Source organism: Cupressus sempervirens, chromosome 1 (assembly GCF_028749045.1).
Source record: "Cupressus sempervirens isolate cs-2001-9-10 chromosome 1, ASM2874904v1, whole genome shotgun sequence".
NCBI classification, from domain to species: Eukaryota; Viridiplantae; Streptophyta; class Pinopsida; order Cupressales; family Cupressaceae; genus Cupressus; species Cupressus sempervirens.
The window spans coordinates 464,374,694-464,391,171 of record NC_143118.1 but is presented as its reverse complement, the minus strand read 5'-3'; positions in this window follow the sequence as shown (position 1 = coordinate 464,391,171).

Genomic DNA, 16,478 nt, shown 5'->3' with positions numbered 1-16,478 from the left:
CTTTGGCCAACAATGCTTCCAATTGTTCCACATCTTCTTCATCTATGCTGCTATCACTGGATGCATATTTTATTTTTCTTTTCTTCTTCTTTGGTTTCACCTCTTCAGTTTCTTTCAACAATAGCTTGGCCTTGAAAGCAGATTCAAGATTCTTAGGTTTATAGTTATCAAAGTTCGATAACTCAAGTGCAGTAAGTCTTCCCATTATACCTTCAAGAGTTAGTTTATTTCTTGGTATGCATCTCAACTCTTGGATGGATGATACTCTAATAGCATAGATGGGGAGAAAGGTTCTTAAAAATTTTCTATTAATGCAGTAAGTCTTCCCATTATACCTTCAAGAGTTAGTTTATTTCTTGGTATGCATCTCAACTCTTGGATGGCTGATACTCTAATAGCATAGATGGGGAGAAAGGTTCTTAAAATTTTTCTATTAATAGTTTCATCATCTAAATGACCAGCTGAACTTCTTATTGCACTTACTACTTCTTTTATTCTAGAGGCATATTGAGCAATGTTCTCACCTTCCTCCATTCTCATGTCATCAAAATTTCCTTTGAAGATTTCTCTTTTTTCTCTTTGGACATTCTAATCTCCTCCATAAATATTTGACAAGCCTTCCCACATCTTGAATGTAGAGGTACATCCCTTAATGTCATCAAATTCAACGTAGCTAAGAGTAGAGGCAATTTCCAACATTGCCTGATTGTGCTCCTTCTTTTTCTTCATATCTTCTGTAGTAGGGGCACCATCTGGATCAACATGTTCCACTTCAATTGAGATTTGTGCAAGATCACCTATTGATCCAAGGTGCAACTTCATTAAACTTTGCCATGCAAAAAAGTTATCTCTGTTGAGCTTGGGAACTTCTCTCTTAGATATCTTGATCTTTCTACTTCTAGTACCTTTAAACCAAATCAGTAGTTGGCTCTAATACCAATTGTTAGAAATGCTTTAGAATAATTGAGAGGGAGGGTGAATCAGTTATTCAAGGTCCAAATGTCCTAATAATTTTTTTTCACTAAGTATAGTGAGCCCATTTAAACTAACCATGCATCCAAGCTAGTTACTGATAAATCAACATGCAGGAATAAAACATGAAAGATCAACACATAACAAAGTGATTTACGTGGAAACCCAATTTGAGAAAAACCAATAATAACATGCTACTCCTTTTCTCACTCTTGTGAAGTGATGCCCTGTGAAAGGCTTGCCCTATTAAAGGCTAAAAAATACACTATTAAATGTGACCCGATTAAGGGATTTCAACCACCTTGTTAGAAGTGAGTCTGGTTAAAGGACTTTAGAACATTCACTTGGAATGTCACCATGTTAAAGGATTTACAAAATGGTTGTTAAACCAACCTAAGTCCATAGGATTTTTCCCTAACTGATACAATTGCTAGAAAGTAACAATAAGGGCTTTTGATCTGATACAACTTACAACATAACTTGCAAATTTTAGATCTCAATTTAGTTTTTAAATTTTCTTGACTTTCAGTCTCTACAGCTCTGATAGCTTGTCCTCCTTTCAAAGTAGAGTATTTGTACTCTGTTTCTCCCTCTTGATGCGTTCTCCTTGACACCACACATACTCTCCAACCACTCTTGCTTCTTGACCTGTAACTCCTTAAATAGGAGTTTGGAATACTTTTCCCACTCTAATCTTCCCGCTCTTATTTTGGGTTAGAATGGATTAGGTAAGATACAATGTATCTTCCCTTTATCTCATTTCTTCTAAAACAATCTTGTAGAATCCTCCTGAATTCACCTAAAAATGGTTAACCTAGAATTTTGTGCCACCGGCACAACATTCTTATCTTCCATTTGGTTCAAAAAATTCAAGGTAACAAACTTGTCAGCTTAGATCTAGTGAATCTTTGACTTTTCAACTAATGTAGTAACTCGAAACTATTGGCTTTTTGATGCTCGGCACATACTGTGTTACTCGGCACCTACTGTGGATTCACTTGGCATCAACTAAGTTTTACTGATGCTCAACACCTATTACATGTTATCTAGCTCGGCACCTGAACTTGCTTGCCACCTTTTGTTTCACTTGACACACACTAGATTTTGCATTTGCTCGGCACTTATTGATAATCTGTTCAACATGAACTAACTTTCTTGGCACCCACTAATGAATTTAGTCAAGCTTTGTAGATAGTTTTGTTACAACTTATTCTTCTAGAGTTTCTAATTGTAGCCAACATCTGTATCTTCAAATGTATTATCAATACATTATTTTACCACTGTATTAACTAATCCTTATACTTCATTGCAATCATCAATCAACGAAGTGATAGTACTTAGGATCTTATAAGCAATTATCATTCTAGCAAATAGCAGGTTTGGCATTAGTGACAAAACAATGATTGAAAACATTCTTTATCAACAATCTCCCTTCTTCAATAATGATCTTTTCAATCAGATTTCAATAGGTTCAACAAAGAACTAATGCACATGGCTAAAAAATTTGAGTCAATCATTCATATGATTACATAATAATTAAATATATTAAATTAAATTATTAAATCAATACATAATTGCCCAATCATCGATGTAGATTAAAATGTGGAGGGGGGTCAGTAGAATTTCCACCAACAGTCTCACCCTCAATCTTGAACATAGTTAATGCATACTTATTTATTAGTCATTCATGTATAGATGATATGTGATCAAATTAGTTCAATATACTTTAAAATATTTACTAGTGTATCAATGCCAAATGTTGCATTGAGGTAGTCATCTATTATCTCCTAGCATCCTCCTCCTCCTCTCTACCACTAGTTCCAAATGAACATAGAGATCCACATGACTAGAAAATATGACCTCATCTAGACCAATGAGGCTCATCCTTGAGTAAAGGAGTGACACAATGAAAGAGGCTCTCAGTCAAACCACCAATGGTGCCTATTGTATCAATCTCTACATGTTCCTTCACAAAAAAAAGAGGAACAATAACATGATCCACTTGGGGCTTGCCAACTTGAGCCCAGGGTGTATTAGCCTACCATGGTGTGCCCCCTTCCTCTCAAATGATGACCCACCACCTTTACCCTAAGAATCAAGCATATCAAAATAATTGGAGATCTCGCTAAGAATAAAATCACAATACAATTTTCCTTAAGAAATAAATAGGAGCCTCGTGATTATTACAAGGAGGGGCATCACTATTCCAAAAATATTTTTATATGTCATCATTAATGCGCTAGTGAATAAGAAACCTCTTCATTGTAGTTCTGAGGGTCCTAGATTTTTAAACAAGGAACATATGCCATCTTTTGTAATTATTATCTCTTTTATATCTTTGTAGGATTTATTATCATACTATCATTGTTGTTCCTTTCTCTTATTGTGTCATACATTTGGCTGCCCACTAACTAAGGCTACGTGGGTCAAAATGGAATCAAGTGATTGTTCCCTAGTAGGATTTGTTTCAACCAAATTTTTTAGCCTCCTAGCCAAATTTTCTAATTCACTTTTCCCTCTTTCAATTTCATTTAATATATTTTCTTGGGTTCCAAGATGAGGTCTTTTAATTGGTGGAGATCAATGAGGTTCTTGTTCTTTGTTTGGAGGGTTTGGGGGTTGATTTGGATCAATTGGTTGAGGGTTTTGTATTAGATTTGGTTGAACTGGAGGAGTATCTTGTGGTGGATTGGGTGGAGGGTTTTCTAGATTATCTTACACATTACTTAAACACAATCAATACATACTTAGTTATTAGTCATTTATGTATAGATGATATGTGATCAAATTAGTTTAATATACTTTTAAATATTTACTAGTGTATCAATGCCAAATTTTGCATTGACGTAGTCATCTATCATCATCCCATTATTCTCCTTGTCTCTACCATTAGTTCCAAATGACCATAGAGATCCACATGACTAAAAAATATGACCTCGTCTAGATTGACGAGGCTCATCCTCGAGTAAAGGAGTGACACAATGAAAGAGGCTCTAAGTGAAACCACCAATGGTGCCTACTGTATCGACGTCTACATGTTCCTTTAGAATAGAAGAAACAATAAAATGCTCTACTTGGGGATTTCCAACATGAGCCCTAGGTGCATTATGGTCATGATGTACCCCCTTCCTTTGAAATGATGACCCGCAACCTTTACCTTTAGAATTGAGTATATCAAAATAATTGGGGATCTTCTTAAGAATAAAATAACAATACCATTTTCCTTAATAAATAAATAGGAGCCTCATGATTATTACAAGGAGGGGCATCACTATTCCAAATTTTTTTTTATATCATCATTAATGCACCATGGAATGGGAAAACTCTTCATTGTAGTTCTGAGGGTTCTAGATTTTTAAACAAGGAACATATGTCATCTTTTGTAATTTTTATCTTGTTTATATCTTTGTGGAATAATTTATTAGCATACTACCATTTTTTCTCCTTTGTCATATTATGACATGCATTTCGTTGCCCACTGACTAAGGCTACATGGGTCAAAATGGACTCAAGTGATTGTGTCCTACCAGGATTTGTTTCAACCAAGTTTTTTAGCCTCCTAACCAAATTTTATAATTCATTTTTCCCTCTTTCAATTTAATTTATTATATTTTCTTGGGTGCTCATATGAGGTCTTTCGATTGGTGAATGTCATTGAGGTTCTTGTTCTTTGTTTGGAGGGTTTGAGGGTTGATTTGGATCAATTGGTTGAGGGTTTTGTGGTAGATTTGGTTGAATTGGAGGAGGATTTTGTGGTGGATTGGGTGGAGGGTTTTCTAGAGGATGTTGCACATTACTTGACAATTGCACAATACTATTCTAAAAATCTAATCACAGATAAACTAAAATTAATTGAAAACTTTTTTTAAAAAAATTCATCAAAATAATTGAAAAAAAAAAAAAAAAACTTATTTATTCCACCCATTTTCAATTTGAAATGACGTGAAGGCATTTGAGCTAGAAAATGTCACCCTCTTGTTCATTAACACTATTAGTTCAACAAGAAACAAGAGAGAAAAAAGTTTGAGAAACTGAAATGGGGAATAGGTCATGTATTTTGTGATTTATAATATTTGGTAGTGTGCTCACACTATAGTGTCATCATTCTATGCTTTAGATGGGAAAATAAAATAAAATAGAATCTTTTTGGTGCCACAACTTTGTGCATGCACCTAACACTAATATTTCCACATTACATACTAGCATGCTCCTATATTTATTTTTTCAACTTAGTTGTCTTTTTAATAGCTTTTTTTTAATTCCTTCCAACTTGTCATTTTTCTATATTAGTGGTAACCATTGGGGACAAATCTAAATGGCTTCCTTTTGTTATAGACGTTTAACTTCTTATATAGACTCTGACATTTAATTTTTTGCATTCTCAAGCTATCTATGACTCTCTCTATGAAATATCCCCGACAGGATTATTGCTCCTTTTTACACCCAAAACTTAAAACTTCAAAGGTTCGACATTTCGTCAAACAATTAGCAGTCGAGCTCTGATATCACTGAAAGTGACCCCTTACTCTAAGGGTTGTCCAAACAGACTTTGGCAATTCGTTAATTACTCAGTATGCAACTATTAATGTGGGAAGGTATAATGATTGTAACAAATTACCAAGTAAACGGGTGAACTAGTGTAGAAATACCAACAATATTTGGGAAAGCAATTTACTGTTATTAGCATTTGATTTTTTGTAGGCTTTAATAGAAATAACGGTTATTGCAATGTGCACACAACAAGTTGAGTAATCACAATAGTTTCTTCATAGATCAATGTGCAAAGAAGTCGGAACCTGGATCACCGAGAGTCGCCAAACTATTGTCGAGTCGTTAGTAGATATTGGCTCCAAGCAATGCTCAGTCTCTGCTACAGAATTAACAAACGCATTCCAAATGCGTAGGCTTGTTGTTGGGAACGTCAGGACTGGAGTGGGCGGCTGAACTCTGTAAGCGAGCAGCTGCGACCTGATGATAATATCATCTGAGACTAACTCTGTCTTGCACTCTTTCCTTGGTTTGGTGATTCGACTAATTTCCTCCTGTGGTGAGAAAACCCCTAGACGCTTGCAAGCCCGTCTGTCTTTGACAAATGGTGCATTTGATTGTATGTTCTATCACGTAGGGTATCGGACTATCCTTCGCCGCTACTGTTTATAAACTCATGTCTCAAATTCTTCTCTGTCACCCGACTTTAGTGAGGCCCAGATGTCCAAATTGATGGAAGATTATTGTTACTTGAGGCAATGTGTGTAACTGCTGTCGAATTTCCCCAACGTTGGAGTGGGTAGCCGAGCTATGAAGTTGCAGTTTGCCGTTTGTGTGGAAGGATGCTTGACTGGGTGCTCTTTGTAATTAGTGCATCCCACACACTATCTACCCTTGGATTGCTGATGAAGACAGAAGGTTTCCGGACTGGGTCACAAAAAGTATCTGTTGGTTCAAATGAGGTGCTCAATCTTGTGTAGCAGACCATCTAAGCCCTGACCCGAATTTCTCCAATTTTTCCAATAATTCGATGGATGTAATTCTCAGACAAATCAAGAGATGCAAGAGTTCCCAATTCCTGCGATATTTATTGATCTTCGGACAATGACGGAAATGCTAAGGAAGACGCCTGTCTTCAGGTCCGCAATGCTCAGAACCCTCGAATCCAAATTGCCCGACGGTTATAGTTTAATCCGTCCGATTCAAGAATCTGTGCCCTATGAATTTTAATTAATTCTTCATGTTCCGCGAAATGAACTCGATGATATACTGAAACACTGCCAACTGCTCCTGTAAAATAATAAATTCCACTTGCAAAATAGCTTAAATCTTCGAATATCAATTCTCCAAATTTCGGCCTTAGACCACCCGATTCTGCCCCTGATGAAATGACTGAATGTCACCTCCAATCTGCAATAATTCGGATGATATTTCACACCCTCAAAATCACGTACCAATTGAGAGTTATCGTTCTCAATGGCCAATTGTGACAATTGCGAAAACCCTAGGTTCCACAATGCACCTGTGATTGAATCACAATCTGAAAAATCAAAGAGAGATAATCAACTGCCTGATTCGAATGGAGCCCCGGGGGTGCCTATTTATTCTTTTCCCTCCATCCTCTCCAGAGACTTCTAGAACTTTTTTGATCTTATCTCTTAAGTGACTTTATTAAATACTCCAAGTCACTTTATTAAATATAAAGTTACTTATTTAATTAAAATAACTAATTAGTCGTCCTTGGACAACCATTAATTAAATTAATTAAATCGAACTGTCACCAGAAAATTGGGGACATGACACTCTATAACTCTTCTTTGGTATTGATACATTCACATCATTCTTCTTAAAAAAATTAATCTTCCTGGCTTCCTTAAGATTCTAGAGATGATAAAATATTTTGCTCTCTTAGTCTTGTTTTCTTTCTTTATTTATTGTTATTACAATTTTCTTTAATCTACCATCCTACTTATATGAGCACACTCTATATTTGAATCTCTTTTTCATTTTTTCCCATGAAGGTTGAAAGGCCAAAAGGAGAGTTTGACTTAAGGTAAGCTCTCAAACAACCTCAAACAATTTATTTTTTCCTTATATTTTTTGGGCATTTAGACAACACTCAGCCCCATAGAGGTTAGCAAGTACTTTCATGTTCATTGTGTATTTCTTTGTTTTCATTTAATGTAATGTAAATCTTTCCATTTATTAAATTTCTTTATTGATTCTATTACCTAGGATAATGCTATTTTTTTGCAATTTTGAATGAGTAAACCAACATATTCAACCCAAATTATTTTCTAGAAGTATTACAACTTTTAAGGTTGTATGAATAACAGCATAATACATTGACATCTTGGATGATAGTCTTCAAGACTCTATTTTAGGTTCCTTTTCTAATACTATTTATGCTCTAAATGTGATTTATGAATTTTTTCTTGTATATTTAATTTATCATTTTTAGTATTATCCTATATTAATGAAAACTCAATACAAAGTATATTAAGTTTTACATTTTACACTCATGAGTTCTTAGCATTTCTAAACCGTGGGCAATAGAGATGAGATTCTTGTCCTTAAATGGTTCTTTCTATGAACCATTTTTGTTATATCAAGAAGATTTATTAGAAGAGGGAATTGTCTTTAAAGTTACAACCTCTTTAGACCACTTCCTCAAAAACCTTTTGTCTATCCTATTCACCAATATTCAAACTTTAGTTTGTTCTCATCTCCACCTAATTCATCCCCATACAACTAATTAATCCCTTGACTAGAATATAAATATAAATAAATTAAAAAATAGAATATAATATAAATACCCAAATTTAAAATTAAATTTTAGAAATTTAGAAATCATTTAAAGAATAATAATTTACAATATTCCAAATATTATATAAAACATTTTACATGCAAAATCTCACTTGTACCCATTGTATCCAAGTAAAATTAAAAATAAGTAGGATAAGTAGAAGATACTTTCCACAGCGAGCCAAATTGTGATAGTGCTATTAGGATTTGACTGTGTGATTTTGAGTCAAACTCATTGACCCATGTTTCATGAGTAGTGATTCAACATGAATTCATCTCTTATTAGAATAAATGGAACACTTAGCACTCATTGAATTTAAGTGATGCTCACAGAGATGAAACACCAAAATATTAAAACATCGATAATATTCAAAAAAGAGTTGAAAGAAACTAATACTACTACTTTTCCCAATAGATAGCTATTGTATTGTATTTCACACATTAAACTGATAAGAATGGATAGTATAGTTGATCTTATCCGAAAGGTGTACAAGAGTATCATTGACCAAGAGCTCAATAAATCGAAATGCCCAATTTGTCTCTATGTTCTGCCTTCTTTCAAAATTACAGTTAATTGTCTTGTCTTCACATTAAAGATATTGAAAATATCAAGCTGCCTAACAATAATTGGTTTAAGACATGTGAATTATGCCATGGTTTTGAAATGTTTCTATCAATCATTATGAGATTTATTTCATATAGTATATGAACGGTTACAGTCCTTCCCAAGACAAGGAGACTGTGTAATTCATTTTTTAAGATTTCCTTTGAAAACGTCGACGTCGCCTATAAATATTAATATTAATAACCAGGATAGAAACCATCGTTCATAATAATGAAGCACATAAAATACATTACGGAGAAAGCAAGAGTTTAGGATAACGCTAGTTTTTGGACCATCAAAATTGGTTTTATATGTGCAAGCATGTGATTGATTGGAATATGCTCGGGCTTATCTTTTAACAGGACTTGGTTGATTTTTTATTTTATGGAATTGGATTTTATTGAAAGTAGTATTTTTGTTGGCTTGTTTTTCTACTGCATTGTTTTGAGTAGATAGATCTAACCCATCAAATTCATTGAAGAGTAAATATTGATTGATTTGCACCATCAATGAATTGAAATCATCATGGAACGTGTAACAAGTGAACATACTATCATCCTTCTTAATTGTCTTTAATCAATCGAGCTACAATACTTTTAGTGACTAACTCATTTTCTCTCCCATTCTTTTTAATATTTTCTATTAGTGAGGAATGGAGACCCTTCCACCAAACATCAAAATATTTTTCAATGGCATCACCCAAAATGACCTCCTAAAATCGTGCAAGCATAATAGAGTGAAGAATCTGTAAATAAGCAAAAAATAAATAAATAACAAAAATAACAAAAGGGCAAGAAATTTATAGGCCAAAGTGCTCTATTACTCATCATTACAACACTCCTATGCACCTACTTGAAAAAGTTTTGGACATCAAACAAGAAGTTTTTTGTTGCATCATCAATTATAAAAGTCCTTTGAAGTATTGTTGATGCACAAGCTTTGGAATAGGAAAGAGAAACTTGGAATGCAAAATGAATATAAAGTGATAGTGAATAGTATCTGTGAATAATTCAAGGTTAAAATTAGAGCAAAGAGGGAATGTCTAAGTGTTTTGAAAGTAATATTGGTGTTGACTAGGGTCATCTTTATTCTCCATTTTGTGTGGGTTATGGAATGATAAACTTGAACAATGTTACAAGGAGGAAGGGTATCCAACTTGTTAGAAATGTAGTGAAGTTACTCTTATATGCTAACAACCTTACCTTAGTTGCTAAAACAACTCATGGCTTAAGAGAACATTTAAAAGTTTTGGAACTCTTCTTTCATGAGGTAACGATACAAATGAATGAAGAAACCAAAATAATTACCTTCTAGTTAAAGAGGAAAAGGAAACACATTTATTTTAATTATTTTGAAAGGTAGTTGGAAATCATGGAAGAATATGAGTACTTTATATTGATTTTTATAGTATGCATAGTTGGACCTATAAATGAAAAAATATACAAGGAGGGTGGACATTTTTTTCTTACTAAAAGAAAATGTAGGAAGGTAGAATACTTCTTGGCATGCTAGTTATCCTTTATGGTTGTAAAGTATGGGGGAGTGGTATGTTAAATCACAAATCGAGGTAGTTAGAAAGAATCAAAAAGAATTTGAGCATAAGAAACCTCAAAAATATAAACTCAACCCCACATGAGATCTTTTCCATTAAAGAAATAACTTTCTCACTTAGGACATTGGGGATTATGTAACATCCCCAATTTTAATAAATTATTTTAATTAATTAAAAGTTAATTATAGTATTATTTAAATTATAGGACCATTAATTAACTAAAATGTTGTTAGAGTAAAGGGTTAACTTAATTTCATTTACTAAATTACCTTTACTCCCTTCTTTAGATTTCCCTTTATGCATATGCATTCTTGTTTAATAATTAAATTTTAATTATTAAATGTCATTTACCTCTTAGGGTTTCTCTTTTAGGTTTTACAATATCCTTCTATAAGGATTGATCAATTGTAAATTCCATTCATTCCTTTAGTCTGATCTAATATATTCTTTCATATTTTTAGAGCTAAACCCTTGCTTTCTTCGTGTCTTTTCTTCTTGGTGGCAGGTTCTTGCATGCAAGTATTCTTTGGGTTTTGTAGATTTGTATTGCTCAAATTCTTCAAATACTTTATTAAAGTCAAGGACATTAAAAATCCCCACCGTTCAAAGATTTCTTTTTGTCAAGCAATCTACAAACTCCAATATTCCAAACCAAGTGTTGACGTTGATATCTATATCTATTGAAAGCTCTGTGCTTGTTCAAGATCATATGTGTGTAATTGGATTCAATGGAGATGAATAAAGCATAGCACAACCTCTATTATATTATTTAGGTATAAACATTACTATGCCCAAAGGCACCAAGATCCCATGGAAATCATTATAAAACACATTGATGCTCCGATCCAAAATCTTCATGTAATCATGCACACCAATCTCTATTGCAATCTCACAACTCAAATAAATCTTGTTGTTTACAAGATGATGGTCTTGCATTAGCATGGATCTAATGCCTTCACTAAATGCATCACACTCAACATTGTTATTGTACCAATACCCACTCCCATAATCTTTATGTGGTCATGCTCATAAAAAGGAGCACTAGAATTATGTATTTCTCCATGAAATTGATTGAACAATGTTTTTTTCCAAACAACCTCTATGCAAGTTTCTACTTAAACCTTTCTTTTGTCATGTAATCTTAGGTTTTCTCCATTTGTAAGGGTAGCAATAGATTCTAGTATATCATCACATGGCTCTTCATTTTATTCATGTAGAGCATCACTCTTGTTGTTTTCACCAACTTCCTCACACTTGTGTAAATGGGACTTTAACTTTTATTCACACTACTTAAATGCTTGAATAGATTATTGACCAAACTCCATGCCATAATTGAATGAATACATTCTAGATTGTGAATAACCAATAACATAGAGATGATAGATTGGGGTAGCTCCTCCATCTCTTCAATATGCAAAATCATAAGGCTCTTCATAGGGACTAAAACATTAGTAACATGACATTCCTTTAATGTGACCAAGAAGTGATGAAACATATCATGGATCAAATCTTGAAACTCAACATCTAAGAGGAGGTTACTTACTTTTATTTTTGTACAATTCTCTAATACTGTAAATCTCCTGCAAAATGGATTGCCATTGATGTCATCAAGGCTTTGAAAGATACCAAAAATCAAGTGCACTAATTTTTATCATGGTGTCCTTGTCATATGGTACTCAAGAAGTCAAGATTCTCAAAATCTACATAGACAAGTTGCAGTTCTCAACTTGATTTCTTTGTCAAGGTGTCTCAAAAAAATGGGTTTTCTTAAGGCATCCTTTATTGGAGAAAGGATCATGCTTATTAATATCATAGGTGATTAGTTTACTATATACAAATAGGTGTCCAATATATCTAATAAAAGATCAATACCATCATTGAGCTCTTTGCCAATCTTTTTAGTTCATTTAACCACCATTGTCCATTGTTGTTGGGCACCATAGTGTGATACAAATTCTGAAATATCTCAATAGGCTAGCAAGATCAATAACTCTAATACCACTGTAATATTCCAAATGGCACAATTCAATAGTATAGGTTTAACCTACTAAACAATACACTTCTACTGTACTAGTTTCCACTAGAAGCATACTAGCCCACACTGTCATTGAACTAGTTAGCACTACTACTCTACTAGTTACCACTACCACCATACTAGTCCACACTACCATAGTACTATTAAACACTACCACCATAGTAGACATTAATATAACCATACCAGTTAGCATTGCCACTGTACTACTCCACATGACCACCATACTAGTGAACACTACCACCACATTGGTCACCCTACCAATTGTCACTTCCAGCATACTACTTGACACTACCACTATACTAGTTGGTGTTTCCACCATATTGGACATCAAAATCATTGTAATAGTCAGCATTTCCACCATACTAGTTAGCATTTCCAATATACTAGGTGGCACTAGAAGTGTACTAGTTCTATACTACCTTTGTACTATCACTATACTAGCTCCACACTGGCTCCATATGAACTTCATGCAAAGAATACTATACTATATATACTTGAATAAGGGATGCAAGTTGACGATTGGACCATCAATGATAGGAAGATAGGTTTTAGATAGAAATGCACATGTAATTTGAGGAAATTCACCAATAATGATAGCACTTCAAATTACATCAATTAGATATAACAAGATTGGATCCAAAGAAGAAATGGGTGAGGAATTCTCCTACCAAAATTGCAAACCAAATAAGAAAATTCACCTTTGAAATGGTATATAAAAGAACTCCAACATGAATTTTCAAATACAAATAAAATACCAAGTTTGCATGCCTACAACAATGTACACATTGGTCTTATAAAGGGCTTTAAGAAAGCTTCTTGAAGCTTTACAAAAAGTTCCAACACGACTAACACCTACAAAAATAAAATAAAATTGGTCCCCTTATTAATTAATTAAAGGTCCATTTATAATATTATTTTAATTATGGGACCATTAAATACTTAAAATACATATTAAAATTGGGTACATTACAAATCATTGCTACCCAAAGATTGCTTGTCCTCAAGAAACCTACAAACTTCAAGATCAAAAACCAAGTTTTGATGTCGATATCGATATCTATTGAAAGCTCCATACTTCTTCAAGATCATATGTGAATTATTGCATTCAGTGGAGATGAGTAGACCACCACCAAGCCTCCACTGTACCACTTTTATATAAACATTACTATGTTTGAAGGCACCAAGATCCATGGAAATCTATCATAAAACACATTGCTTGTCCAAACCAAAACCTTCACGCACTCATGCACACCAATCTCTTATATGGAATCCCATAACTTAAGTAAATGTTTTAGCTTCCAAAAGGATGGTCTTGGATCAACACATATCCAATGCCTTCACCAAATGTATTGCATGCTGACATTGTTTATGTAACTTGTATCAATACCCACTCCCACAATTGTAATATGGTCATGCCTATAAAAGTATCACTAGTAGTATCTATTTATTCATGTAGATGATCAAACAATGTTGTCTTCCAAAAAATCTTGATGAATGTGTTATCTTATTTTATAATGTAAGCTTATGTTTTCTCCACTTGTAGGGGTAGCAACACATTCTAGAATATCTTCATGTGGCTCTTCATTTTTTTCATGTAATGCATCCCTCTTATTGGCATTTCCAACTTCCTCACACTTGCACAAATGAGACTTTAAACTTTATTCACACTACTTATATTTGAATAGATTATAGACCAATCTACATACTGTAATTAATGAAACACATTCTAGATTACAAATAGCCAATAACATAGGTATGATAGGTTGGGTTATTTCCTCCATCTCTTCAATGCACAAAATCATAAGGCTCTCTATAGAAACTGAAAATTTAGTATAATGATATTTGCTGATTGTGAATAAGAAGCGATGAAACATATCATTAATCAAATCTTGCAACTTGAGATCTAAGAGGACGTTACCTACTTTAATACTCAAACAATTCTCTAATATTGTAATTCTCCCACAAAATGGATCACCAGAGATGTCATCAAGGCTTTGAAAGCTATCAATGATCAAGTACAATATATCTATCATGGTGTCATTATTATATTATACTTGAGGAGTTGATATTCTCAAATATGATTTAGACATGTTATAGCTACCAACTTGATTTCCTTGTCATGGTGTCAGAAAAAACTTTGATTCTTGCATTAGACCTTCTTGAACTTTCCAAATTTCCATTAAAAAGTCAGTCTTAGATTCCAATTCTCCAAACTTGTTCATCTAGTTGTCACTTGGGAAACATTACATTTATTCATGCAATATATATCTCGATTAATATTGATTCACTCAGGTAACATTGTGTTCGTCTTCCTTTACCAATCACTTAGGTAATATTGTAGTCACTTGGTGGATACAATCTTTCTTTATTAACCTTGTGACTCTGTTAATCTTGTGATCATCAATACATTGCACAAATACATGATTGTAAAACAATCAAACTAATATTACATAATTATTTTCTAGCTCATTTAAATACTCATTAATTTCCTTACATATCAACTCTATCTTCATCATACTTTCTTCAAATCCTCTTCATCAATCTAATGATATGGTACTTTCTTGAGTTAGCATAATGTCTAGCCAACTAAGACTTTGACATTAATAACATAATAACAACTGATATGACTTTCTTACATACATTCATAGCACTATCATCTAACAATCCCCCACTATCAATTACATTATTAGTTGGGACTAAGAATCCCCCTCTTTATCACTGATGGCAACACATAACACAAGATTTAGCATTACAAAACATTACATAAGATAATCAAATGTATGCATTGACAACAATACAACTTTTCAATTCTAGTTCTTTAAACTAGTACTTGGTTTGTGTCTTTAGCAACAACAATCATTAGTGTCTTGAATAATACTCCCACTTTAGATATGATCTCATAGTTTAGGTTTAGTTCCATCTCTGTAGCCAAATTTTTATTACTCATTCTCTCCATTTATTCTCTCCCTTTTTCATTGTTCTACATTGTGTCTCTCTATTGTTTCTCTCCTTTGATTTTCTCAATTGATTCTCTCCCCCTTTGATAGAAATTCTAATGGTCATTGTAAATTTCAACATGAAACTTATAAAACCTTGTATATATCCTTGTACCTTGCATGCATAGATTGCATTAGTTTCATTAGAGTTAACTTCACAACTTTAGAAATACTCCTAAAGTGTGAAAGCTTATGCATCAACTCCAAAAGATATTATAATTCATCCATGAATTGATGCAATGTGCATCTTCTCCTAGTGAATTTTGGATAGAGGAAGACCCCTAATTTAGCTCCTAGATACTCAAAAACATCCTTAAGAAATTGCTTCATAAATATATCAGCTATTTTTTCCTTAGAATTCACATAATCAAGCCTTACTTATTTCTCTTGTACTTTCTCCCTCAAGTAATGATACTTGATTGATATGTGTTTTTTTTCTGCATGCATCACCAGGTTTTTTGAAATATTTATAGAACTTGTGTTATCACAATAGATAGTGACAAGCCCAGTTACCTCCTCTTTAATTCCTTCCAAAAATGGTTTGATTCATACTATATTTGAATAATTGATTGCAACAATGACATATTTTGCATCAACAGTAGATTGTAATATACATTTTTTATTTCTTGCTTATCCATGTAATCAACCTTTCTACTAAAACAAAAACTCCACCACTTGTACTTTTTTTTGTCATCAACAACAGTTTATATTTTAAGATTGATGTTATTTTACTTTCATGAGTATTACAATCATGATCCTTGAATAATCATCCACAAATAGTATGAAGTATCTATTACCATAGTAATTGTCAACTCCAATTGGACCACATAAATTAGTATGCACTAATTCCATAATATCATTTGAAGTGTGTGCCATTCTATAAAAACTACACTTTTTCATCTTACTGAGATGGCATTCTTTATACATAGCATTTCCAAGTTTCAAAGTTTACCTAACACAACCTTTTATGCCATAACCACATGTCCTCAACTCTAGCAAAGAAATATGTCTCAACTAAAGGATCAA